Consider the following 25,204-nt stretch of genomic DNA (forward strand, 5'->3'; position numbering starts at 1 on the left):
GATTCTGAATTTAGGTATTTATGCTTTTTCTTAACATATAATTTTTATCTTAACAAACAAAAAAAACTCAATATTGAGACTGACCCTGGAGACTCAAATTAACTCCCATTTATCCATGTTCATATATGCTGATCAAGGGGATGATTTCTTGATCTAGTTATTTCTTAATGGTCATCAATATTTTTAATATTTATAAATAATATCTTTAGCCTCACTACATATGTTCATAGATGGACAATGCTTCATCCTTCTCTTTTTACTACACTATTTATATTTACTTAAAGGTTCTATCATTATACCATAAATAATAAATCTTGTATAAAATCAATACAAGAGTATGATATTTTTCTATTCCTCACATTTCTCTATAGAAACAATTCTAACCGAGGGAACAGACTAGTTATGTCCATGTTGGACTTCAGAGTTTAGACACCTGTTGTCATCATCCACGACTCCTCAGTCACCAGTCATTACCATTAGTCTATATTAGACTCTCTCCTTCTTCCTTAGTTTCCACATATGTATCAAATTATTGGTTTATTCATAATAATAAAAATAATACATGGTTCACAAAAACCCAAGAACAGAAGACTTATGGATGGTGTACAGGTACATGTAAAGGTGCTCAACATCACTCACCATCAGGGAAATGTACATCAAAACCACAAGAGACATCACTTCATTTCTCTTAGAATAGCTAGTATCGAATGACAAGAAATACCAAGTGTAGGGGAGGATGTGGAGAAAAGGGAGTCTATGTACAATGTTGTAGGAAATGTAAATTGGTGACACCATGATAGAAAACAATGTGGAGAGTCCTCAAAAAATTAGAAATGAAATGGTATATGATCCAACAATTCCACTTCCCGGTATTTAAAAAAACAATGAAGACACTGATGCAGAGTGATATATGCACCCAGTGTCCACTGCAACATTATTTACAATAGCCAATATATATTAACAACTGAAGTATCCACTGATGGATGAATAAAGAAAAGGCAGTATATTTCTACAATGGAATATTACTCAGCCATTAAAAAGGAAATATAGCCATTTGTGACAACATGGATGGGCCTTGAGGGCATTTTGCTAAGTGAACTAGTCAGACAAGAAAGGTACATACTGTATGATTTCACTTATGTGGAATCTAAAAGAAAGAAAGAAAGAAAGAAAGAAAGAAAGAAAGAAAGAAAGAAAGAAAGAAAGAAAGAAAGAAAGAAAGAAAGAAAGAAAGAAAGAAAGAAAGAAAGAAAGAAAGAAAGAAAGAAAGAAAGAAAGAAAGAAAGAAAGAAAGAAAGAAAGAAAGAAAGAAACGAAAAAGGAAAGAAAGGAAAAAGGAAAGAAAGGAAAAAGGAAAGAAAGAGGAGAGAAGAAAAGAAGAGAGAGAAAGGAAAGAAGGAAGGAGAAAAGAGAAGGAGAGAGAGAAAGGAAAGAAGGAAGGAGAAAAGAGAAGGAGAGAGAAGAGGAGAGAAGAAAAACAGAGCTCTTAGATCCGGAGAACAGACTGATGGTGGCCAGAGGTGGGAGGGGGGCATGGACAAAATGGGCAAAAGGGATCAAAAGTCATTCATTTCCTGTTATAAAATAAAGAAGTTGTGGGGATGTTAAGCACAACATGATAATACAGTTACTACTATATTGCCTATCTAAAAGCTGGTAAGTGTGAATCTTAAAAGTTCTTATCACAAGAAAAAAAATGAAGCTAAATTGATTAGAGAGGTTAATTAGACTAAATTGTAGTGATCTTTAGGCAATATACAGATATATCCAAACACACACAAACCTATTTTATATAGTCCTCAATTCTGCACATTACCGATTAATCAGCATTATGGTTCATTTCATCTTTCACACTGGGCCATTGTTAACTTCTTGATTATTTAATGCTCTTTAACAATGTAGTAAATATTCCTAAACAAATGACCCATTCCAAGACAATCATTTTACCATTACGTGCCAGGTCCCTTCCCAGACACAGAGGTGACGTAACAGGCCTGACATGGCACAAGTCTAAAGCAGCTCAAGCATCACATTCTGAAGACGACCAGGCAGAGAGATGATGCACTGACATGCCCTCTCCATTGAGATGTATGTGAAACCACTTGTTTGCATAGTTATTAAGGCCTTTACTAAATTATGGTAATACTTTTTCTCTTTCTTCTAGCAAAGCAAACATCAAACTTGTAGCTGACTAAATCCATCAGAGGTAGGAGCTACTATTATTCTTGCCATATGTATCACCTGTTCCTCACAGACATATAAAGTGATCGTTTTATTTTCCATTCCTATTTACGTCATCATATGTCTTTGCGATATATTTCAACAATGAATAGTGTTTCTCTTATTCATATTTATTCATTTATATATTTCTTTAATTGTTCTGACATTGATTTTTGATAATAATGATTGAGGCATTCCTATACACAAAGGCTAAGAGCAAGATCCTTGTATGCGCACGATGTCTCTCAATAGGAGCACTTGAAACTGAAGGCAAATACTAGATTTCCTTTATATTTGACCTCAGAACTCCAGACGCATATATTCACCATCTGTCTCATAGCACAAATTAAAATTATTAACCCATATTTGGCCCTCATTACCTTCATTCATGTCTACATTTTAATCGATTCATAAATTCTTTAATGATAATAAAATCAGTACATGGGGAATAACACTACCTAGAAAAGATCTCGACCATCTCTAAAATTTCTCTTATAGGATTGCTTCTCACTGAGTAGATGTATTTCATTACTAGACTTGAACATTTCATATACAGATCAATTAAAGTAATGCTTTTTCTTATCCTAACTTTTACTGAATTGAAGTTTGATGATGACTATATTTCACAATTTTACTACTGCAGTGAAAACCTTTTTAAAACCCACAAAATGAAGAAAAGAATTGTGATGACTACTCACCCTTGTCTCCACGCTTCTAAATCACAGATGAACCCACAGAGCTCATGACCATATTGGAACGCTTCCATCATCGGAATGCAATCATTCTAAGGAGTACGAAGCAGAGCAGATAAAATATTGAGACATGCTCATCAGTGCTTGGATTTCATTGCTCACTTAGGCAGTTAATTACTAAGCCATGAATGGCAACAATGTATATTTTATTTTCTAAAGTAAACAAGGAATATGGATCTAGCCACATGCAGACAGCATGGACATTGTCTGCTACGTATCAATAGCTACATCAGCCTTAGTCAACCAGAACCACACATTCCATGACAGAGGTCACTATTTCACTGCACATTAAAGCTACTTCTTACAACACAGTACAGTGTTTATGAATGGACTGTATTTCATTGCCATCTCCTTTTTTTTATTGTTTATTTAATTGATATAATTATAAAAATAAAAGAAAATGCAAGAACATAGAGACCCTTCAAAAAAGTTCCCTGTATGTTACTGACATATCTATGAAATCATATAAAAAAGGACAGTGAACTAGATCCCATTTCTGTTGGATCTCAGAGTTCCAGACACGTATTCATCGCATACAACTCATACGCCACGGGTAGTCATCATCAATCCAACACCGTCCCTCTTTTTTCCTCATTCATTTCTATGTTACTTACTAATTTAGTAATTCACTAATAAAAATTTACAGAAATACTGTCCACAAAACTAAGAAGAGACATCACATCCCTAATCTGTAGTTTATGCATTTCTATGTATCTTTTTTAATTATGTTGCTACCTCACTGATGCATTAATCTATTAATGTTTCATAGAAATCAATATTAATCACTGAGCTAAAGTTTCCTCTGTGTTCCTATATGGAACAACACACTAAATTCACACAAACACACAAAATATCTCCTAGCCAAGACACGAAATTACTCACATTACAGAGAAGTAATCATAAGGCTCCCAGAGATGGCACAATATTTAATCAGCATGAACGCCTCCATTTGCAGAGGAAGAATACACGCTCAATGGTGAAGGGAAAGGAAGAAACATTTATCACTATGGATTCTACTTTCTACGTTTAATATACCAAATCATAGGAATTTATGACATTTTCATAATGTAGAGAATTTTTGCTATGTACCAAAAGACCTCCAGGGTGATTATAACCTAGAAAAGTACACTTGATCTTAATTATGCAAATCTATGCAATTCTGGGACAAAGAGTTAACACTCTCGATCCATTTATTCCATGATGACCTCCAGTGTTCACAAGTTTTATAAATATTTCAGGCCTCATCATAGATTTTCATTCATAGACAAGAGTTTACTTTAACATCTGAATACACTACTATATATATTTAATGGTTCTATCAGATATATTAATAATAACAAATTTAAATTGATTAAACATAAATAAGAGCATGACTAGGTTTCAAATATATGGCCATAAAATCAAACAAACTTAAAAAACAGAATATGAATTATTTTGGTTCTGAGAACTACAAAACTTTATAATTCATTATTCCTGACAGATCAACAACTTATTTGATTCTATAGATACACATATATAACATTCATATAAAATCTTATGTAAATTAAATCAATCACTAATTCACTGTGATCATGGACACTCCCAATATCTAGAAAACCCAGGACATTAATGATATCTCTACTACGTCACATTGACGTTCAACGTTATTAAAATAATGATGCTGTCCTTTATCTATGCATGATCCAATCACTCTCTCAAAATTCTTTATTTATCATTGAGCTACACGTGACCTTCTGAGATTCTACATGGAACTTTGAAGTAACACACTACATACAATGAATGTGAACAAAAAAACCTGGCAAACAAAACAGAAATTTGAATAGTAATATCAGGACATTTTGTGGCTATAAATGACAGACTCAGTCCTCGATCTGTCTCCAAAGAGGGAGGCTCCATCACCTGGAATATGCCCATTTGGAGGGGCACACAGCAGTCAGTGAGGGAAAAAAAGAAAGAGAAAGGAGAATTCATCGTCATTCATTCTTCTCCCGCCCTTTCACCTACTCAGCACTTACAAATTTATAACATTTTCATAATGGAGGGATTGTTTTTTCTCTAAATGAGCAAACGAAAGAACAACAAGCATAGCAACAGCAAAAAAAAAAAAAAAAAAAAATCCTCTAACTTCAGAAGGAGCCTGAACAGCTGAAACCATCATTATTCACGTCTGGTCATGCTCGGCCAAAGAGCTGATGCCCTTGACCCAAATCATTGATCCTGGGCATCAGCGGGGGCCATCTGTGTTCATCTTTCCCGCCTCGCCATGGATGCTGACGGGTAGACAATGATTTACCTTTCCTTCGTTACCTACTACTGACCTGACCTCACTACTGCTTCTCTCATGGATCCACTGAGATTAGTAAAATCAAGACCTATTGACCCGAAATACGAACAGGATCGCTATACACTCCTGACATCTCTCCGTGGGATCACACAAGACACGGAAGCAAGGGAGTGTCTATGTGGCTGGACTCAGGGTTCCAGACACACTGTTCACTGGCCGTGGTACATCGGCCCACCACCACGGGTTCACTGGGGCCCATTTTGACTTCTTTCTTTGGTACAGTTGGATCCATTTAGTCATTACTTCCTTGACAATCATCAGACAAACACATGTCTATCCAAAACCCGAAAGCAAGACTCTGCAATATCCCACACTCCTCTCCAGTCATTACCAGAATTGCTGGCATCTCTATTCTGAATAAGTAGCCATGTTCTCTGGCACCTCCTTCTCAGCATAAGGTTTCCCAGCACACTCATCAGTGGGGCAGAAGCACCCTTGGATTGTACTCCTCATTGGGAAAAACACTATGGAAACCCTCGAACAAACCACCCCAACCAAGACAGGCCCTTGCACCCCTCCTCACCTTGGTCTCCGACCTCTGACCCCAGGACCCTTAGAACCTTGATCACAGTGGAGGACGACATCACCTTCAGCTGTGATTCTGCAAAGTACCAAACAGACAAGGGGACAGAAAGATTGAGACTTTCTCTCTCCATGGATGCATAGTGTTTGGTGATGGAGTCTTTCATTCGTTCCATGGCAGGAAAGAACGAAAAGGCATGAAGAGAAAGGAGACGTGTCTTTCGGACTGGACCTCAGCGTTCCAGACACAGACACGTATTATTCGTCATCGATGACTCATACGCCGGTAGGGATCATCATCGATCCAGGAAAGACCACGGTCTCCTCACTCGTCCCATATGCTGAACTGATCAATTAATTAATAGATTCACTCACTAGAATGGATAACTCAATGATTCACCAACCCCAAGAAGGCACTGGGATCCCCAAATGTCTCTGGGACCGTTCCCCCATCATATATATTTCAAATCTCTGGTCCCTGTCTCCCTTGGGCTGTAATCCAGACAATGCTTCCTTTTTGTCTCCTTATTGTCAATAGCATAAAAGTGGCCTTCTTGCATTACACTCCAAGCACTTTGGAGATGGAGTCCATGTCCCTGGGCGCCCCACCCAGACCAAGATCAGAGGACTGACTGTGCTCACACGGGTCTGCTGTCTCCTCAACTGCAGGCGCAGCCCTAGGCTGCTGATCCAGGAGGACTCCTTCATTCAGGTCCAGTGTGGCCATTCTGGGGGCTAGGAAGCCAAGCAGATGACAAAAAGGTTAAACCAAGACCAAAAATTAGCCTCTCTTTCATGCCCGACATCTGTCTGCAAGATGCCTTCTCGCACGTAGAATGGCCTGGGTTCATGCTCTGTTGGACCTCAGACTTCCAGTCATGTATTCACCGTACACAACGCACACGTCACCAGTGGTCAGATGCTAAACCATCTCTAGGGTCTTCATTTTGAGGAGACAGTTTCAGAAGCTTTTAAGAAAACTGAGACCTAATCGCCCCTCATCTTCTTTTTCTGCATTTTCTTTACTCAGTATTTAGGTGTTTATTTTTCCCTTCAGCATTTGTCTCTCTCTTATTAAAGTAAGAAACTCAATCTTTAATCTGAGGCAGAATAGTTCAACTGCCTCTTACATAGGCATATCTGTATAACCTTGTTCAATGAGGTTACCTTCCTCCATTTATTTAATGAGCATCAGATTTTTCAATTTGTATTAACAATATCATTTCCCTCACCAAATATGTTCCCCTTTTTTGCACAATGCTTCACCCTTTTCTCCTTAATATATCTATTTATATTTGATTAATGGTTTCATCATAAATCCATTAATAAGAAATCTATGAAATGAATGAAAGAACATGATCCTTTTATATTCATGACATCTCTCTTTAGAAATAATTTAACAGAGTGAATAGACCACTTATGTTCTGTATTAGACCTCGGATTTCAGACATGTTTTCATCGTTGAGGCCTCTTCATTCGTCTATGATTGAATCTTTTTCCATTCATTTCTACATTTGTATTGATTAGAACTTTAGTTAATTGGTGATAATGAACATAATACATCATTTGCAAAATATGTCAAGAATAAAATTCTTGAATAGCCCTAACATCAGTTTGCAAAATTGTTTCCCATTAAGACTCTTTCTCTTCCATTGATCTACCTCAATTCTGAACATGATCAATTAATCCAAATAATGATTCTTATCACATTTATTATGAATAACTTTTTGATTCATTTAATAGTTTTTATAATACCATGAGTACACTCAACAAATCGCCCAAACCAAGACAACAACCATCACCATTGTTCCCCTCGGTTTTTTTCCTGCCACAGAGGCAGCGTATAAGTCTTGACCACGGCAGAAGCTGAAGTTGCTGGAACAAACATTCTGATGAATAACAAGCAGACAAGGTGATAAAAAAAAAATCTTGCGAGAGTCTTTCCATTGATCCACACAGTCCACTATTCATTTCCATAAAAAGCTTAAGGATTTTTTAAGTTACGGTAATATTTGTTTCTTTTTCCTTTAATAAATCAAATGTCTAAGTTGTGACTGATTCAGTCAGTAACAATGATCACTTCCTATATCTTTCTGAGCCAAAGAGGTGACATCGTTACACCACTTCTCTCCTAATGGATATCAGTCTTTTCAACATACATCAATGTGTTAACATATTATAGCAATTTTTGGCTACTCATTTAATTTTTTATAATTGGACAAGGCTTATATTCCTCTTCTATTTAATTTACACATTTAAATATTGATTATTTCATTGATCCAATTATAAAAATAGAAAAAGTGCATGGTTAATGACCAAAACCAAGATCTTTGTTCCTGACCTCTGCCTACAGGATCACTTCAACTGGGGACAATGGACTAGACTCCATTCGCATTGTACCTCAGAGTTCCAGACATGTATTCGTTGTATATGACTCATAAGCCACCAGTATCAACACTGATCCATTATCATTCCTCATTGGCTTATATTTCTACATCATGTATTGGTCAGTTCACAATTCAGTAGTTATAATTTTAAAAACAATTATTTGTTGAAACCACCAAAGAGATTAGAAGTCTCTAATAGATTTTTGGAATCATTCTCATGTCAATACCTCTTTCAGTAATTCTTCTCAACCTTCATTATATCAATTAATCCTATAATGCTTCTATTAATCCCATATTTCATTGCAGGCTATTTGGTTTTCACTGATAACATTTCACAGTTTACAATAATATAGTCAATACCCTTAAAGAAAACATTAAAACTAAGACCAAACGTTGACCATTACTCACATGGTCTCCATGATCCTACCACATGACTGCAACCAGAGAACTAACAACCATGGATGAATCCTTAAATCAGCTTGAGTGCATTCAATTTAAGGAGTACAAAGCAGAAAAGATGATTTTAAAAATCAGGTTTTATCTGCATTCATCCTTGTTTTCCACATTTCATTTACTCATTTAATCTTTCATTAATTTTCATATAGTACAATGATTTTTATCTTAACAGAAAAAAAACCTTAAACTTGAGACAGACCCAGAAAAATAATGCTGACTCTACTTGTCATTGTCTATATGATGCTTTAAGCAAAAAGGCAATATGCTTATTCATGTATTGCTTAATGAGCATGAATATTTTCAATTTTATTAATAATTTATCTTGCCTTACCACATATGTTCATCATTGGAAAATGCTTCATTTTCTCCTTTACTTATCTCTCTTTAATGGTTCTAGCTATGATCCATTAATAATAATAAATTTAAATCTATGAATCCAAAATAAGACCATGACCTTTGTGTATTTTTGACATTTGTCTCTACGATCATTTCCAAAAGAAGGATTGAACTAATTATGTTGTGTGTTGGATCTCAGAGTTTCAGACATTTATTTTCATCATCCAAGACACATGTCACCAGTTGTCATCACTGGCCCATGTTTGAGTCTCATTTTCTTCATTCCTGTCTGTATTTGCATAGATTAAATTATTAATTCTTGATAATAATAAAATAATTACATGATTCACAAAACTACCCAAGAGCAAGATCCTTGACTATCCCTACATCCTGTCTGTACAACCGTTTCCCACGTGGACTGTAGCTCTTCTGTTATTCAGCCTCAGTGTTACACATTGTTGACTGATCAATGTTCACATCATAATTATATTGGACAATGGTTAACTTTTGATTAAATTAATAGTTTTTAATAATACCACGTCTACTCTTGGAGGAGGGGATAGCTCGGTGGTAGAGTGCCTGCCTAGCACGCACCAGGTCCTGAGTTCATTCCCCAGTGCCTTTACTTAAAAAGTAAGTAAGTAAATGAACTTGACTACCTCCTTCCCTAAGAAGTGCCACTGCCACTACTGATGCTGATCCCACGCCTAGTCCTACATGAAGACCCAAACCGAGACAAGGGATTTGACCGCCACCCACCTTAGTCTCCTTCCTGACGGAAGTAATAGGACAATTCTGACGATGGCAGAACCTGAAATCAGCTCCAGCATCTATTCAGAAGTGTACAAAGCAGAGAAGGTAATAAAAGGACTGACACATTCTTGCCAGTAAGCCATACGTTCTATCATTCATATATGCAGTAATTTAAGTATTTATTAAATAGTAACATTTATTTATTTTTCTCTTAATAAATCAAATGTCAACCCTACTCTGTTATTGGTTCTTTTACAACAAAAGTAAAAAAAAAATCTATAGCCACCAGTCCAAGAAAAAGATTCTTGTATATTCCTGAAAAATGTCTCCAGGAACGCTTCCAACAGGGTGAATTTGCTAGATTTTGTGTCGGACCTGAGAGTTTCGGCCACCTATTATTCACTGTTTGTGACTCATACACACCAGTCTTCATCATCAGCCCTTGTTTTGCCCTCTTTTTCTTCATATATTTTCTAATAACTCAAACTAATAACAAAATTAATTCATATGAATATAGATCTCTTTCTCACAGAGACTACATCTCCTTCTCTATTTGATCTCAATGTTTAATAAGTCAATTAATCAACAGCATGCTTCACACCAACACCAGCCATAGTTATTATTCATTATTAGGCTAGGGTTGGCCTTACGTCACTGTATTTCATAAATCTTTAAACAGCGAATACCCTTAGGTGCCTCGACACAAGAAATTAAACTGTGACTCACATGGGTCCCCATGTACAGATGTAACCAGAAACCTTCTAACCAAGAGGATCACAGCAGAACCTCGATCAGCCGTAAGCAGCCACCGCAAGGAGTACAAAGCACAGCAGATGATAAAAAGATCGAGACATTACCTGCGCTAACAAGCTTCCACCTTCATTTTCTTAGTCATTAAAATATTTACTAATTGATGTTAATAATTATTTGTCTCATCTAAAACAGGCAACATGGAATGCTCCTCTGATCCAGAGCAGTAACACTGACTATTTATTATCTTTGCCTATGATAGTCAGCCAAAGACGGGATACCTTTGATCCAATTATTTCTTAACGGACACTTGTATTTCCAAACTAAATTAATAGGATTTCTTGTCTCATCTCACATAATTGGACAATACTTCACCATTTTCATCTTTATTTACTTCAATAATTGTATAATTTTTTTGTACTAATGCCATCAAAATTCATGAACCACAAAAGACCCAGAACAACATCTCTGTGCACTCCTATGCTGTTTAGAGGATCACTTCCAACAGAGACAGCAGACTAGGTCTCTTTCTGTGTAACACCTCAGAGCCAGACACGTCTTATCCATCACCCAGGATGCATACCCCACCAGCTGTCCCGTATTGTTCCAGGATTTGCCCTCTTCTTCCTCACTCATTTGCACACTTGCTGATTTTCAGTTTTTTAATTGACTAATAATAATAAAATAAATTTAAATTAATCACAAAAACTCAAAAACAAGAAACTCAAGTATCTCTAACATGTGCAAATAGAGTACTTTCCCTCAGCAACTGTACTGTCATTAATCAATCATAGTGTCACATATTCATTAAGGAACGCACGTCACATGTGAATCCCATAGTGGGCCATGGCTAACTTTGCTTAGATTGTACTTAACAAAACAATGAACATTCTGAAACAAGCCACCCATACCAAGCTAAGAGCAGGTGTAAACCATTTTTTTAAATAATGGACCTCAGTGGATCGTAGATGTTTTGATCATAAATTATAGTTCAGAATGCATTCCATTTCCATCATTGGTCCATGGTTGGCTTTTCTTCATATAATTTGTACATTATTTCTACATACAATATAAACCCATCATCACAATTAAAACACTAACTAGTACTTACATCTCCTGTGTGTGCTCCCTCCTCACAATGAAAATAGTTTACATCTTTCTCAGTTAAGGAATGTTTAGGGAAAACCTAAAACAGAAATTTAAAGAGCTATACCAATGAGTGACATGGACTCACCCTGTTTTTAAAATCATCCCAAGTGATCACGTTAATCGTAAACAAATGTATCATAAACTTTGGTTCTTCATCATTAGTACAGGCCTCTCCTTATCTGATTCTGCTCATTATCTACTCAATTTCAACAGATATGCCTAAACACAGAGGCAACCTAGGAATCTCAGTCTTCTTGGAATGTTTAAATCAGCTCAGGTGCATGCATTTTGAAGAATATAAAGACGATGTGAAAAGAATAAGACATTTTCTCCATTGAACCATGCTTTGCCCCTTTCATTGACTTAGACTCTAAGATATTTATTAATTAATGTATTTGTTATTTGTTTTAAAAAAAAATAAGCAACTTGGAGCTCACCACTGACAAACAAACCACTCACACAGAACAAAAATCAATATTGTTACATATATTTGACTATATCACTGGTTCTCAAAATGCTGTTTCTTAATACGCAGCATTAGAACTTGGAAATGTATCCAAAATGCAGATCAGCAGATCCCACATCAATCTGACTAAATCAGAAATGCTGAGAGTGGGCCCAGGAATTTGTAGTTTAACAAGCCCTCCAGGTGAGTCTGATACTCAAGTTGGAGAGCACTCTGTGTTAACCTAACCCAGAGAGGTGACACCCTGTACGTATTGGTGCTTCAGAGTTACAAGAACTAGAATGTTTTAATTAATCCCGCTTTACTCTCTTATCTATCCATCATCTATTTATCTATCTATCTGTCTGTCTATCTATCATCTATCTCATTAATTCTTTGATTTATTCCCTTAGAATAAAGCAGTGAGTCTCCAGGATCCACTTAAGCCCCATAATTAGGTTCTTGAAAATTACTGAAATCTAGCTATAGACTCATTCCCACGGCTGGAATATACCAACTCTCCTTCTGAAGTGAACTTCAGTGATGCAGATATGAATTCATTACAGCACACATTCAGAATGCGTTCCTTTCACGTCATGGGTCCCTGCCTAAATCCTGTTCACCTAACGTCTACGTTCTTTAAAAATAGAAGAAAGAAAAACCATGGGCCCACCATCCACTCCACTCCATAGCCAAACACTAAATATCTTACATTTTCCGGTGGGTTGCTTCACTGAATTAATAGTGTGGATCTTTGCCACAGAGAAATGTTTATCATCTGTGGGGCAACCCTAAGACGGCATGCTAAGTAGCGGTGAAGCAAAGTGTAAACTCCTCAAACTTGAACAGTGTGCTGAAAACGATTACTTTCTAAAACTTGCTATATACCATTTCTTCTTCCTATTACCTACATTTGGTCTCCTCTGAATTTATTTACATCTGTACCTACATATCAATAGCTTTAATTTTCCTTCATCTATTTGTTAATTTATGAAATAATTTGACAAACCATTCGTACTTTAAACAAAACAAAAACTGTTAAACTTCCCAGAAACCCAGAAGACAAGGGCTATTGCATAGGTCTGTCTAACCCCCCGTAATCAAACTAGCCAGAGCTAGAGTTTTTTCTCAAGAGGGACACAATGGGCAGAGAACCAATGAATCAGGCTTCACCACATCCTCATCACTGGCCAGGTGCTTGTCCCGTTTTTATCTTATTAAGTGATTAACTTATAAAGTTATAACCAGTATCTTTCTATACAAACTCAAGATAGGAACACTGATTAAAAGTAACTGTGTCCAGACCCTCACTATCCCAAGTGTCAGGGAAATATATGCTTTTTTCCAACTTTATTCAGGAATAATTGAGAAATGCAGTTGTAAGTATTTAAAGGTACACGATATGAAGATTTGATTGACATATACATTGTGGAATGATTCTTACCAATGGAACTGTGAAGCCAATGGCTTGATCACGACGCGTCATATGACACATCTGTTTTCTTCTTTTTACCTTCCCTGTTGTTCTTTCTTTTTTTATTGAAATATAGTTGGTTTACAACATTGTGCTAATTTCTGGTGTACAGTATAGTGTTTTAGTGATATATATATATATATATTCCTTTTCATATTCTTTTTCATCATAGGTTATTACAAGATATAAATATAGTTCATTGTTTATTTTATATAGTAGTTAGTATTTGCAAAATCCTGAACTCCCAATGTATCCCTCTATACCAGCCCCACCCTGGCCCCCTGGTAACCATGAGTTTGTTTTCTGTCTGTGAGTCTGTTTCTGTTTTGTAAATAAGTTCATGTATGTTATTTTTTTAGACTCCACATATAAGTGATACCATATGGTATTTTTCTTTCTCTTTCTGTCTTACTTGTCATGTGACACATTGTTGTCACTGGTTCATGCTCAGCCCGCTTTAATGCAGTTAGCTGATTAAATTATGTGAAAATTCCCCCCACCCGCGTTTCTTAATTAATTTTAAAAAATGCCTGCAGCCCAAAGATAACAGAAAACACAAACATCAACAACAACATTCGGCTCCCCCTATGTCCCTTATGCTACAGTGTAAAAGCCTCTCTATATTTTCAATGGACTCCAGTTCCTCAGAAACAGATTGGTGACAATGTTTGTTCCATCACACATGCTATAGTTATTCCAGATTTGGCCCTAATTTTCCTTCATTTATTCATACATTTGTTTAGTTATTATTATATTGATTAACTTTTAATAAGCGATTAATATATATGACACTCAAAAGCCCAAAAATGAGTTCCTCGAATATCCTTCACAACTCTTTATAAGATCATTTATATCAAAAGAATAGACTAGATTTCTTTTTGCTTTGGACCTCAGAGTAGGTTCCAGATAAGCATTACTCATCCTTAATTCATACACCACCAGTCCTAAATATTACACCAGACTTCCCCCTTTTTGAATTATAATTTTGTTTAGAGATAATCATTAATTCACTAATAATATATACTGATGAAATTGTAAAGTAGTTTCAATATCGCTAACACCTGTATGCAGAAGCCTTTTCTAGCTCTCTCTTGTTAATCGACCTGGTGTTGAATGTATGGATTGGTTAACATAATTGCTTCATTTTAACATTTTACCTATTTTATCTTTAGTCCAAGGTTGCCATGGATTAATCCCTAACATGAGTCTATAGAATTATTTCCCTCAGCAATCCACCGCTTTCATTAATTGACCTCAGTGATTCTGTTGGGATTGACAAACATAATGCTTCGTGTTAATGGCATCTGGGGGCCATGGTTGGTATTCATTGATTATACTTCACATTTTTCAATAATACAGTAAATACCCTTAAATAAACCACCCAAACTGAGGCAAGAACTTTGACTATTACTTACGTTGGTCTCCATGCTTTAAGGCACAGATGCAACCATAGAACTTGTGACCATGGAAGAATTCTTCAGTTAGCTTGCATGGGTCCATTCTGAGGAGTACAGAGCAGAACAGATGATTTTAAAAAGGTTGAGACCTAATCTCCACTGGTCCTTGTGTTCCACCTTTGATTTAGTCAGTCATTTAGAGAATTAGCTATTTGGGAAAATGTTTATTTAACTTCTCCCAAGTAAACACACAATAACAACCCTGCCACTGGCACAGAATATGAACACTGCCTGTTAACTGACACCGCCTATAAAATCCTTAGCCAGAGGTAACACCCTTGCACCACTTGTTTCCTGATAGATTGGTGTATTTTTAATATACATAAATGGTATTTCTTGTCCTCCTACACATTTTTACAATTGGACTTGCTTCATGACCTTCATTTTTATTTATTTGTGTATTTGTTTATTGATTATATCATTGCCCCAATTATAAAACTAGAGAATGCATGAATGTAAACCAAAAATGTGATTCTTATATACTCATGACATCTGTCTATAGAACACTTCACACAGGACAACGACCAAGATTTCTTCCGTTCTGAACCTCTGAGTTGCAGATACATATTTATCTATCCAGTTCATGGGCCACCAGCAGTCATCATCGATCCTGTCGTCCCTCCTTATCTTCAATTATTTCTACATTGTCTATTAATTCATTCATTAATTCAATAATAATATTTTTAACCCTATTATTCACAAAAATCCAAGAGCTTTGATATACCTAATCTGCATATATGATCATTCTCAGATCAATATATCTTTCTCCTTAATTATCCTTTTTTGTCCTATATAGAACTTATCAACACACTCAATCCCATAGTTATATAATCACGGGCTATCTGATTATATTTCACACTTTACAATGGTACAGTGAGTATTCTTTTTCAAAAAATCACTAGAATCAGACAAGAATTTTGACTATTACTCACATTGGTCTCTACGCTTCTAACACACACAGGTGCAACCATAGAGCTTGTACCCATGGAAGAAGCTTAAATCAGCTCAGATGTGTCCATTCTGAGGTGTACAGAGCAGAGCAGATGATGAAGATAATTGAGACCTTATTACCATTGATCCCTGCTTTCTAGCTGTCATTTACTCAGTCATTTAGGCACTCATACATTTTTCATGGCATAGTTGATTTCTCTCAGAAAAGACAACAATCTCAAACCTGAAACTGACCTAGTAAATAAAACTGACTCTTGTTTATCAGAGTCTAAATGATTCTTAGCCAAAGAGGTAACACCCTTGATTCATTTATTCCATAGGAGGCATCAATGTCTTAGTTCATTTTTATTAGTAATATTTCTTGTCTCACCACATATGTTCATAGTTGGAAAATGCTTAACATTATTCTTTATATAATTACTTTTATTCTATCATTGATCCATTAGTAATAATAAACCTAAATCTATGGACTCAAAATAAGAATATGAGTTTTGTGTATTTCTGACATCTGTCTACAGGATCACTTCCAACAGAGAGATTCAACTAGTTATGTTCTGTCTTAGACCTCACAGTTTCAGACACATAGTGTCCATTGTTCACAACTCAATGCCACCAGTTGTCACCATTGGTCTAGTTTGAGCCCCTTTTTCTTCATTCATTTCTACATCTGTACCAAATAAATCAAATTAACTCATTAATAATAATATAATAAACACACAACAACAAGATATTTGAATATCTTGAAATGCTATAGTCATTTCCTTTGTAGACTTCACCTCGGTGATTAATGAACTTCAGTGTTGATTAATCAACATATTTCATTATCAATTAATCAAGCTCATACTTCATATTATTTCTATATTTAGACATATTTTTACCCTATTTATTACTTTTTAATAATACTGTGAAACCCTTAAACAAATGTCTCAAACAAAGACAAGAATTTTGCCATTACTCACCATTGTCGCGTTCATGACATAAAGGCAACATGACGACCTTCATCACAGCAGATGCGGAAATCAGCTTGGAGGATCCACTCTGCACAGAATCAAGAGAGAAGATGATAAAAAGATTAAGACATTCTCTCCATTGATTCATTGTTTCCACCCTTCTATAGACATAGTCCTGGTATTTACTGATTAATAGTAATATTTATATATTTTTCTTCTTAACACATTAAGCATCAAAGTTGTAAGGACTCAGAGCAGAAACTATTACTTATCATTCTCTGTATCACCCTTAGTCAAAGATGTAATAACACACCTGCTCCATTTAAGATCGATTTCAATTTGTCTTAGTATTATTTTCTTTGCTATACATTTTAAGAATAAACAATAGTTCAGTCTCTACATCTTTACTTACACGATTGTTTTATTTATTCTGCCATTTATTCTTTTAGTTAAGATTGTAAAACTCATGAACATAAATACCAAGAACAAGATCCTTCTACATTCCTGACATCTGTCTACAGAACCACTTTAAACAAAGGGAATGGGCTAGCGTTCCCTGTGCTGGACCTCAGAGCGCCAGACACACAAGTATTCACTGTATGTGACTCACAGGCCACCAGTAGTCACCATCGCTCTAGGGTTGGGGCGCTTCCTTCATTCTCATCTATATTTATTTACTGATCAATTTATCAATTCACTAACAATAATAATAATAAAATAAGTATCTGTGAGTCACAAATACTCAAGAACAAGATCCTTAATACCCCTAATATCTATCTATAGAATCATTAGACTCATTGAATATACTCTTTCATTTAAATCATCTTCATTGATGCAAATACCTATTAATCAACATAGCACTTCATGTCAATTATATATTTCTGCATAGAGCATGACTAGCCTTCTTTCCATATATTTAATGTCATTTTTTATTATTACAGTGAATACTCTTAACCCAAACCAAGGGAAGGATTTGACAATTACTTACATGGTCCACGTGTACTTACACACAGGACAACCAGTGTCGCTCCTGACCGCGGTCAAACACGTAACCAGTTCAGACGCGTCCGTTCTGAGGAACACAAAACAGAGCAGGTGACAACAAGATTGAGAGCCACTCGACTACCACGTGCATGTCACCTTTCATGTAGTCAGTCACTTAGGAAGACAGTACGTTGGGGTCATATTTATTAATTTTTTTCTTTACAAATCAAACAATATCCCCCCGACACTACCACAAAATAAGAACGTTGACTGTTATTCCTGGTTTATATCATTCTCAGTCAGCGAGGTCAGACATTTGAACCATTTACATTTTTTAATTTACCTCAGTATTTTCAATCAACGTCAGTTTTTATTGTCTCACCACATTTATGAAGAGCGAACACGCTTCACCCTCTTCATCTTATTTACACTTGTACGTTGATTATTTCTTTGAGCCATTTTTTAACAGTGAAATCAAAATTAATAAAGACAAACCAAGAAAATTGTTTTATTACTTTTCTAATATTTGCCTATAACATCAGATCAATTAGAAGTGACACACTATATTTCCTTTTTATTGGACCTCAGAGTTTCAGACACACAGTATTCATCGTCCATGCCTCATATACCATCAGTCATCGTCACTGGGCCGTCTATAGGCCTCTTTTCCTCCATTTCCATCTGCATGAGTCCACTGATTAATTCATTAACTGACTGATATTAATTATATTTCACACTTTGACAACACAATGAATACTTGAGTGAAAAAAAGCTCTTAAAGACATGAATTTGCTCATTGTATTACTCACATTGGTCTATAGAGCACGTGACTGGAGATGTTCAGTCCACTAGCGTGTGTCCATTCTGAGGCGTCCAGGGCAGAGCAGATGATTAAAAAAAAAAATTTGAGATTTTTTTCTACATGGGTCCTTGTTTGCTACATTTTTGTTTCCTCAGTCATAAAAGTATTCATTATTTTTAATAATTTATATACATATATGAGCATAAATATAAATATAATGATATGATCCTTAGAAGGAGGACCAGAAAATCTGTCCATAGGACCACTTCAGACAGAGGCAACAGACTGTGTTTCTTTTCTTATTGGACCTCAGAGTTTCAGACACAAAGTAGTCATCGTCCATGACTCATACTCCACCAACGGTCATCATTGGTCCATATCTGAGCCTCTTTTTCTTCATTTGCATGCATATTACTTCATTAATACATTCCTTAATTCAATCATCTTCATCTTTAAAACTCTATGATTCACAAAAACTCAAAAATAAGAGCAATGAGTATTCTCTGCATCTGTCCATAGGATCAAGTACACCTCTGTCACTAATTATCATCAATATTTCATATATACATTAGTAAATATAATTCTTCACATCCTTTATTTACCATTTTCCATGGTCGGTGTTTTAGATCATATTTTACAAATTTAACAGGTGCAGTGAGTACCCTTAAAAAAAAACCTTCTTAACTACAAGAACTTTAACCTTTACTCACATTCATCTATGTGCTCTAAACACACAGAGGAGTCCAAGGAAAATGCTTCAATCAGCTTGAATGTGTCAATTCTGAAAAGTACAAAACAAAGAAGATAACTAAACATTTAAATCTTTCTTTTCCCATTTGTCTTTGTTTTTGTCATTTCATTTTTCCATTTATTCAGATATTTGTTAATTTTTCAGAGCATATATATATACGATACAAAAATATATCACAAAATTAACATCCTCTACTTGAGACAGACCAAGGCTAATAAACCTCAGTATTACTTTTCAGTGTCAGTGCCTATATGATCCTTAGAAAAAGAGATAACACCATTGGTCCATTCATTTCTTCATATGTTATCAGCTTCTTCAGTTTATAGTAATAGTATTTCTTGCCTCACCGCGTATATTCATAGGTGGAAAAGGCTTCTTCCTCATTTTTATTTACTTGTATTTTGTTTATTAATAGGGTTTCATATCATATTTATCATTGGGCCATAGTTAACTTTATATTATGTTTAATACTTTTTAATAATCCTCAATGAATGCCTTCAAACAAATGACCCACTCTAAGAGGAAAACCTTGACCGTTACTCACTTGGCCCCTTTCTGACAGAAGTAACATGACAATCTTGATCATGGTGGATGCTGAAATCAGCTGAGGCATCAATTCTGAATCATACAAAGCAGAGAAGGTGATAAAAAGTTTGAGACATTCTATCCATGATCCATACTTTCCACCATTCATAGATATAATCATTTAGGTATTTATTAACTTAAGGTAATATTTATTTGTTTTTTCCCTTAATAAATCAAACATCAACCTTGCAACAGACTCAGATCAATAGCTATTACTTACCACTGTCTATATCATCCTTACTTGAAAATGTATAATGCATTGATCTCTTAATTATCCATTCTAACAAATATATTCGCTTTACTACTTATTTAATCAATGAACAATACATAGCCCTCCTATTTTTACTCATTTATAGATTTATTTATTCTGCCACTAACATTTTTATAATAATATTTTTAAAAATTCATAAGCCACAAAGAGTAAAACAAGATCCTTATGCTTTCCTGACATCTGTCTATCAGAACACTTCCAACAGAGTGAATGGACTAGAATTCTTTTGCTGGACCTCAGAGTTTCAGACACATAGTATTCATCGTATATGACTCATATGCCATCAGTCATCATCATCGGTCCAAGGTTCAGCCTCTTCCTCTTTATTCTCAACCACATTTGTTTACTGATTAACGTATTAATTCATTAATAATAACGAAATAAATTATCTGTGAATCAAAAACTCAAGGACAAGATCCCTATGTATCCTTTACTTTTGCCTACAGAATCTTTTGCCTCATTGAATATACTTATTTCAATAATCGCCCTCATCACGGCAAATACTGATTCATCAACAACATTTTTCATGTCAATTCCATATTTATCATTGATCCCTGTTTGGCCTTCTTTGAACATATTTTAACAATTTTTAATATTCCACTGAATTTACTCTACAAACCACCTACACCAAGAGAGGACTCTCTCACTCCCATTGGTCTGCATGCTCTCACACGCAGGCGCCCCTGATCATAGTCAAATGCTTGCACAGGTTCAGGCATAGCCATTCTGGGGCATACAAAGCAGGACAGAGAATCACAACATTGAGAGACTCTGTATTGACCCACACTCCACCTTCATTTAGTCAGTCATTGAGAACATAGTAAATTTGAGTTATATTTATTATTATTCTCTAAAAAAATTAACAACATCAAACCTGACACTACCATAGAGTAAGAACTTTGACCGTTGCTCATGGTCTGTATCATTCTCAGCCACAGAAGTTAGACATTTGAACCATTTACAGCTCTTAATGAGCTTCAGTATGTTTTAATCAATGTTAACAGTTTTTATTGTCTCACCACATTTATGAAGAGTCTTCTTCTTAACTTGTTTATACTTATACATTATTTCTTTAAGCCATTTTTAACAGTAAAGTCAAAATTCAGAAAGACAAACCAAGAAAGCTGTCCTTTTACTTTCCTAATATTTGTCTATAACATCAGATCAACTGGAGGCAATAGATTATATTTCCTTTTTTATGGGACCTCAGAGTTTCAGACACATAGTATTCATCATCTATGACTCATATGCCATCAGTCATCATCACTGGTCCATATATAGGCCTCTTTTTCTTCTCATCTGCGTAAGTGCATTGATTAATTCTTATTACTAATATTAATTACATTTCATACTTTTAACAATACAGTGAATATCTGAGAGAGAGAAAAAGCTCTCAAAGACATGAATTTGCTCACTGTATTATTAGTCACATCGATCACGTGACCAGGCAAGATGCTTAAATCCACTACTGTGCATCCATTCTGAGAAGTACAGAGCAGAGATGACAGGAAAAATTGAGACCTTCTCTAAATTGGTCCTTGTTTTTCTCATTTCATTTACTCAGTCACAAAGATATTTATTATTTTTCACAATTTATACACATATAAGCATAAATATAAATATAAAGATACAATCTTTAGAAAAAGAGATAACTACACTGGTCCATTTATTTCACAAGATGCATCAGTTTCTTCCATTTATATTAATAGTGTTTCTTGCTTCACCACATATACTCATAGTAAATAAGGTTTCATTCACCTTTTTATTTAGTTATATTTCATTTATTGGTTCTATCATTAATCCATTTATTTGGAAAATATAGAAATTCATGAATCCCAAATTAGAAGAACAATATCTTTATATATTCTTAACATCAAGCCATAGGATGATTTACAAGGGAGGAAACAGACTGGATTTTGTTATGTGCTGGACCTCAGGCTTCCACACACATAGTATTCATCATATACGCCACCAGTAGGCATCACTGGTCCAGGTTTGGGCCATTTTTTCCTCATCCCACCTACTTCTGTTTAGTGATTAATTCATCAATTTACTAATAGTAATTAAATAAATATCTCTGAATCACAAAAGAACAAAGACAGGAGCCTTTGGTTTCTTTACCATTTGTCTTTAGAACAATTGCCTAATTGAATACACGTCTTTCATTAATCACCCTCACTATTCCAAACATAGATTAATCAACATAATGTTTCATGCATTTTCAATTTAATCTCTGAACCATGGTTAGTATTTTTCTTATATTGAATATTTTTTGAATATTTCAGAGTACCCTAAAAAAAACACCCAAAGTAAGATGAGAACATTGACTATTACTTACATTGGTTTCCATGTATAGGAAATTTCAGAGATTGCTGACCAAAGCATATGCTTAAATCAGATTGATTGGGCCCATTCTAAAAAACAAAAAGCAGAGCAGATGATAATGCGATTGAGATATTTTCCCTCTTGATTCTTGTGAATCTACACTTCATTATTCAGAATTATCTCACATATTAATTGGGAGTAATATACAACTTTTTCCTAAGAAAACAAACAAAATTGGACTTTGTACTAAGCCAGAACAAGAATATTGGCCATTACTTATATTACCTATAACAGGCTTAGCTAGAACACCCCTTAACCAGTTATTTCTTAACTGACTCAGTGTTTCAGTATTGATTAGTATTATCTCTTGCCTTACTACATTTCTTCCTAATTGGACGATGCCTCACCCTACTCATCTTTATTTACGTACAACTGTACATTGATTCATTTATTGGTTTATTTATTATAATGGGATGAAAATCCATAAACACAAAGACCCCAACAAGATCCATACTAAATAAGTCCTAACTCTGTCTTTAGGATCATTTCTGACAGAGGCAATAAGCTAGATTTCTTTTTAATGCTGTACCTCAGAATTCTAGACACGGAGAATTCATCATCCATGACTCATACGACACCAGTTGTCATCATTGCTCCAGAATTGGCTCTCTTCTTCTAAATTAATTTCTACACTTGTTTATTGATTAATCCATTTCACTGATAATTAAATAAATGACTACAAATCACAAACACTTAAGAACACAATCTTTAAGTTCCTTAATAGCTATCTATAGAATCATTTACCACAATGATTATACCTCTTCCATTAATCATTCTTAATTTTGAAAATGTTGATGAATCAACATAATGTTCATGGCATTGTCACATTTATCGCTGAGCCAGGGTTGATCTTCCTAGATTCTTTAACAATACAGTGAATAGCCTTTAAAAACTACTGAAATCAAGATGAAGATTTTGAGTCTACTCACACCGGTCTCTATGTTCCTAACACGCAGAGGCAACCAGAGAGCACATGACTCTAGAAGATGCTTAAATCGATGGGGAACATCCATTCTGAGGGTGAAAAGCAGAACAAATGATAAAAAGGTTGAAATATTCTTTCCATTTATCCTTGCTTTCCTCCTTTCATTTTATTAGTCATATTAGTATGTATTAAATTTTGTTACTCTTTTTCTTCAGAAAACATACAACATTGAACTAGACATTGACCAAACAAAAGCATGGGCCATTATTTATAGTGTACATAACATCCTTAGCCAAAGAGGTAATACCTTTAAGGCATTTACTTCTTAATGGACGTTGGCATTTTTAATATGCATGAAGAGCATTTCTAGTAATATATTTTCATAATTGGGCAATGCTTCACCCTCTTTATTCATACACAGTAGACCCCTAAACAACATGGGTTTGAACTACAAGGGTCCATTTATACACAAATTTTTTTCAATAAATATAGTACCTGTATTTCCATTTTAAGGATCCTTAAATTAACGAAGTGTGGAAAAAAGTTTGTGTTCGATTAGAGACCACATCATGTGGAATCAAAAGAACCAGGGCTTGTGTCCTGATTCTATCCAAACTGGTATCAACTTCCTGTCCTTGGGTGAGTCATTTGTCAGTTCCTTTGTTTTTTGGGCAGAGATAGGCGTACAAGGATTTTTGACTACATGGGGTTACCATTGTTCAAGGATCACCTATATTGATTGATTAATTTTTCACTGATCCACCTACAATAATAGAATCAAATTCCATAAACAAAAACTAACAGTATATTCTTGAATATTCCCAACATCTGTCCATAGGACAATTTCTAACAGATGGTATAGACTAGATTTCTTACCGGGTTGGACCTCAGAGTTCCAGACAAGTATTCATCATCCATGACTCATACTCCACCAGTCTTCATCATTGGTCCAGGATTGGTCCTTATAAAGAAAACCATATCTTTATAGACGGAGTTTTAAATCAACTGTGACTGAAAACTAAAACTGAATAACACATTGTACATTAATTAATTGATTGATTAATTGAATAATTAACTGTCAAAACAAATAAAACGGTCTTTTTCTCCTTAATTGACCACAGATGTGTTGAATTGGTCCACACATGACCTCTATGAATTTAATTTGTATATGTAGTCATTTATTCCCCTTCAATAATGGAGTTAACACCCATGACAAACCACCAAACCAGAAGCAATTACTTTGACTGTTATTTACATAACTTTCAACAGTTCTTAATTAAATCATTGTGCATCCATTCTGTAGAGTACAAAGCAAATATTAACAGACAGATTAGATTAGATAGATAGATAGATAGATAGATAGATAGATAGATAGATAGATAGTAGATAGATATGTAGGTAGACAGGACAGCCTATATTCAGATTTTTTTCTAGTTGAGTTCAAGTAAATGATTAGGAACAAACCTTAGTGCTTATTGTATATTAAAACTCTGAATGGCAGATTGATTGACTGATTGAATCCAGTATTAAATTTAATTAATACAATGAAAATCTT

The 25,204-nt window shown here is 35.0% G+C and overlaps 1 long non-coding RNA gene, 13 other non-coding genes and 4 pseudogenes across 50 annotated transcripts in view; all 18 read right to left on the reverse strand.

Moving 5' to 3' along the window:
* Nucleotides 1-25,204, reverse strand: part of LOC105079931 (uncharacterized) — a 175,443-nt gene that overhangs the window by 95,150 nt on the left and 55,089 nt on the right. For 32 of the 37 annotated variants that reach the window (XR_012507365.1, XR_012507362.1, XR_012507361.1 and 29 more), the window contains 15 exons: nt 24,526-24,610; nt 23,654-23,738; nt 22,678-22,753; nt 20,028-20,101; nt 19,443-19,513; nt 18,740-18,794; nt 17,954-18,018; nt 16,956-17,034; nt 15,004-15,089; nt 11,632-11,706; nt 9,777-9,847; nt 6,481-6,573; nt 5,840-5,917; nt 3,855-4,871; nt 2,919-3,004 (listed from right to left, as the gene is read on the reverse strand). This is a non-coding gene — a long non-coding RNA (uncharacterized LOC105079931). Of the gene's footprint in view, nt 1-2,918; nt 3,005-3,854; nt 4,872-5,839; nt 5,918-6,480; nt 6,574-9,776; nt 9,848-11,631; nt 11,707-15,003; nt 15,090-16,955; nt 17,035-17,934; nt 18,019-18,739; nt 18,795-19,442; nt 19,514-20,027; nt 20,102-22,677; nt 22,754-23,653; nt 23,739-24,525; nt 24,611-25,204 lie in introns of all 37 variants that reach the window. The other 5 variants (XR_012507354.1, XR_012507373.1, XR_012507353.1 and 2 more) reach the window with 5 other exon arrangements.
* On the reverse strand, nt 412-484 carry LOC123612452 (small nucleolar RNA SNORD113/SNORD114 family). The gene has a single exon (XR_006719722.1). It is a non-coding gene; the product is annotated as a small nucleolar RNA SNORD113/SNORD114 family (small nucleolar RNA).
* Nucleotides 3,472-3,543, reverse strand: LOC123612486 (small nucleolar RNA SNORD113/SNORD114 family). Its single transcript, XR_006719755.1, has one exon. It is a non-coding gene; the product is annotated as a small nucleolar RNA SNORD113/SNORD114 family (small nucleolar RNA).
* On the reverse strand, nt 6,065-6,145 carry LOC123612501 (small nucleolar RNA SNORD113/SNORD114 family; annotated as a pseudogene).
* Nucleotides 6,696-6,762, reverse strand: LOC123612456 (small nucleolar RNA SNORD113/SNORD114 family; annotated as a pseudogene).
* LOC123612499 (small nucleolar RNA SNORD113/SNORD114 family) lies at nt 8,233-8,303 on the reverse strand. Its single transcript, XR_006719766.1, has one exon. It is a non-coding gene; the product is annotated as a small nucleolar RNA SNORD113/SNORD114 family (small nucleolar RNA).
* Nucleotides 9,206-9,277, reverse strand: LOC123612508 (small nucleolar RNA SNORD113/SNORD114 family). Its single transcript, XR_006719771.1, has one exon. It is a non-coding gene; the product is annotated as a small nucleolar RNA SNORD113/SNORD114 family (small nucleolar RNA).
* On the reverse strand, nt 10,140-10,213 carry LOC123612455 (small nucleolar RNA SNORD113/SNORD114 family). The gene has a single exon (XR_006719725.1). It is a non-coding gene; the product is annotated as a small nucleolar RNA SNORD113/SNORD114 family (small nucleolar RNA).
* LOC123612458 (small nucleolar RNA SNORD113/SNORD114 family) lies at nt 15,587-15,657 on the reverse strand. Its single transcript, XR_006719727.1, has one exon. It is a non-coding gene; the product is annotated as a small nucleolar RNA SNORD113/SNORD114 family (small nucleolar RNA).
* LOC123612500 (small nucleolar RNA SNORD113/SNORD114 family) lies at nt 16,556-16,629 on the reverse strand. Its single transcript, XR_006719767.1, has one exon. It is a non-coding gene; the product is annotated as a small nucleolar RNA SNORD113/SNORD114 family (small nucleolar RNA).
* LOC123612515 (small nucleolar RNA SNORD113/SNORD114 family) lies at nt 17,508-17,583 on the reverse strand (annotated as a pseudogene).
* LOC123612506 (small nucleolar RNA SNORD113/SNORD114 family) lies at nt 18,508-18,582 on the reverse strand. Its single transcript, XR_006719769.1, has one exon. It is a non-coding gene; the product is annotated as a small nucleolar RNA SNORD113/SNORD114 family (small nucleolar RNA).
* Nucleotides 19,035-19,109, reverse strand: LOC123612478 (small nucleolar RNA SNORD113/SNORD114 family). The gene has a single exon (XR_006719747.1). It is a non-coding gene; the product is annotated as a small nucleolar RNA SNORD113/SNORD114 family (small nucleolar RNA).
* LOC123612477 (small nucleolar RNA SNORD113/SNORD114 family) lies at nt 20,569-20,643 on the reverse strand. Its single transcript, XR_006719746.1, has one exon. It is a non-coding gene; the product is annotated as a small nucleolar RNA SNORD113/SNORD114 family (small nucleolar RNA).
* On the reverse strand, nt 21,539-21,613 carry LOC123612479 (small nucleolar RNA SNORD113/SNORD114 family). The gene has a single exon (XR_006719748.1). It is a non-coding gene; the product is annotated as a small nucleolar RNA SNORD113/SNORD114 family (small nucleolar RNA).
* Nucleotides 22,266-22,331, reverse strand: LOC123612510 (small nucleolar RNA SNORD113/SNORD114 family; annotated as a pseudogene).
* Nucleotides 23,248-23,322, reverse strand: LOC123612490 (small nucleolar RNA SNORD113/SNORD114 family). Its single transcript, XR_006719759.1, has one exon. It is a non-coding gene; the product is annotated as a small nucleolar RNA SNORD113/SNORD114 family (small nucleolar RNA).
* On the reverse strand, nt 24,530-24,601 carry LOC123612476 (small nucleolar RNA SNORD113/SNORD114 family). The gene has a single exon (XR_006719745.1). It is a non-coding gene; the product is annotated as a small nucleolar RNA SNORD113/SNORD114 family (small nucleolar RNA).

The sequence above is a fragment of the Camelus bactrianus genome, chromosome 6, assembly GCF_048773025.1.
Source record: "Camelus bactrianus isolate YW-2024 breed Bactrian camel chromosome 6, ASM4877302v1, whole genome shotgun sequence".
NCBI lineage: Eukaryota > Metazoa > Chordata > Mammalia > Artiodactyla > Camelidae > Camelus > Camelus bactrianus.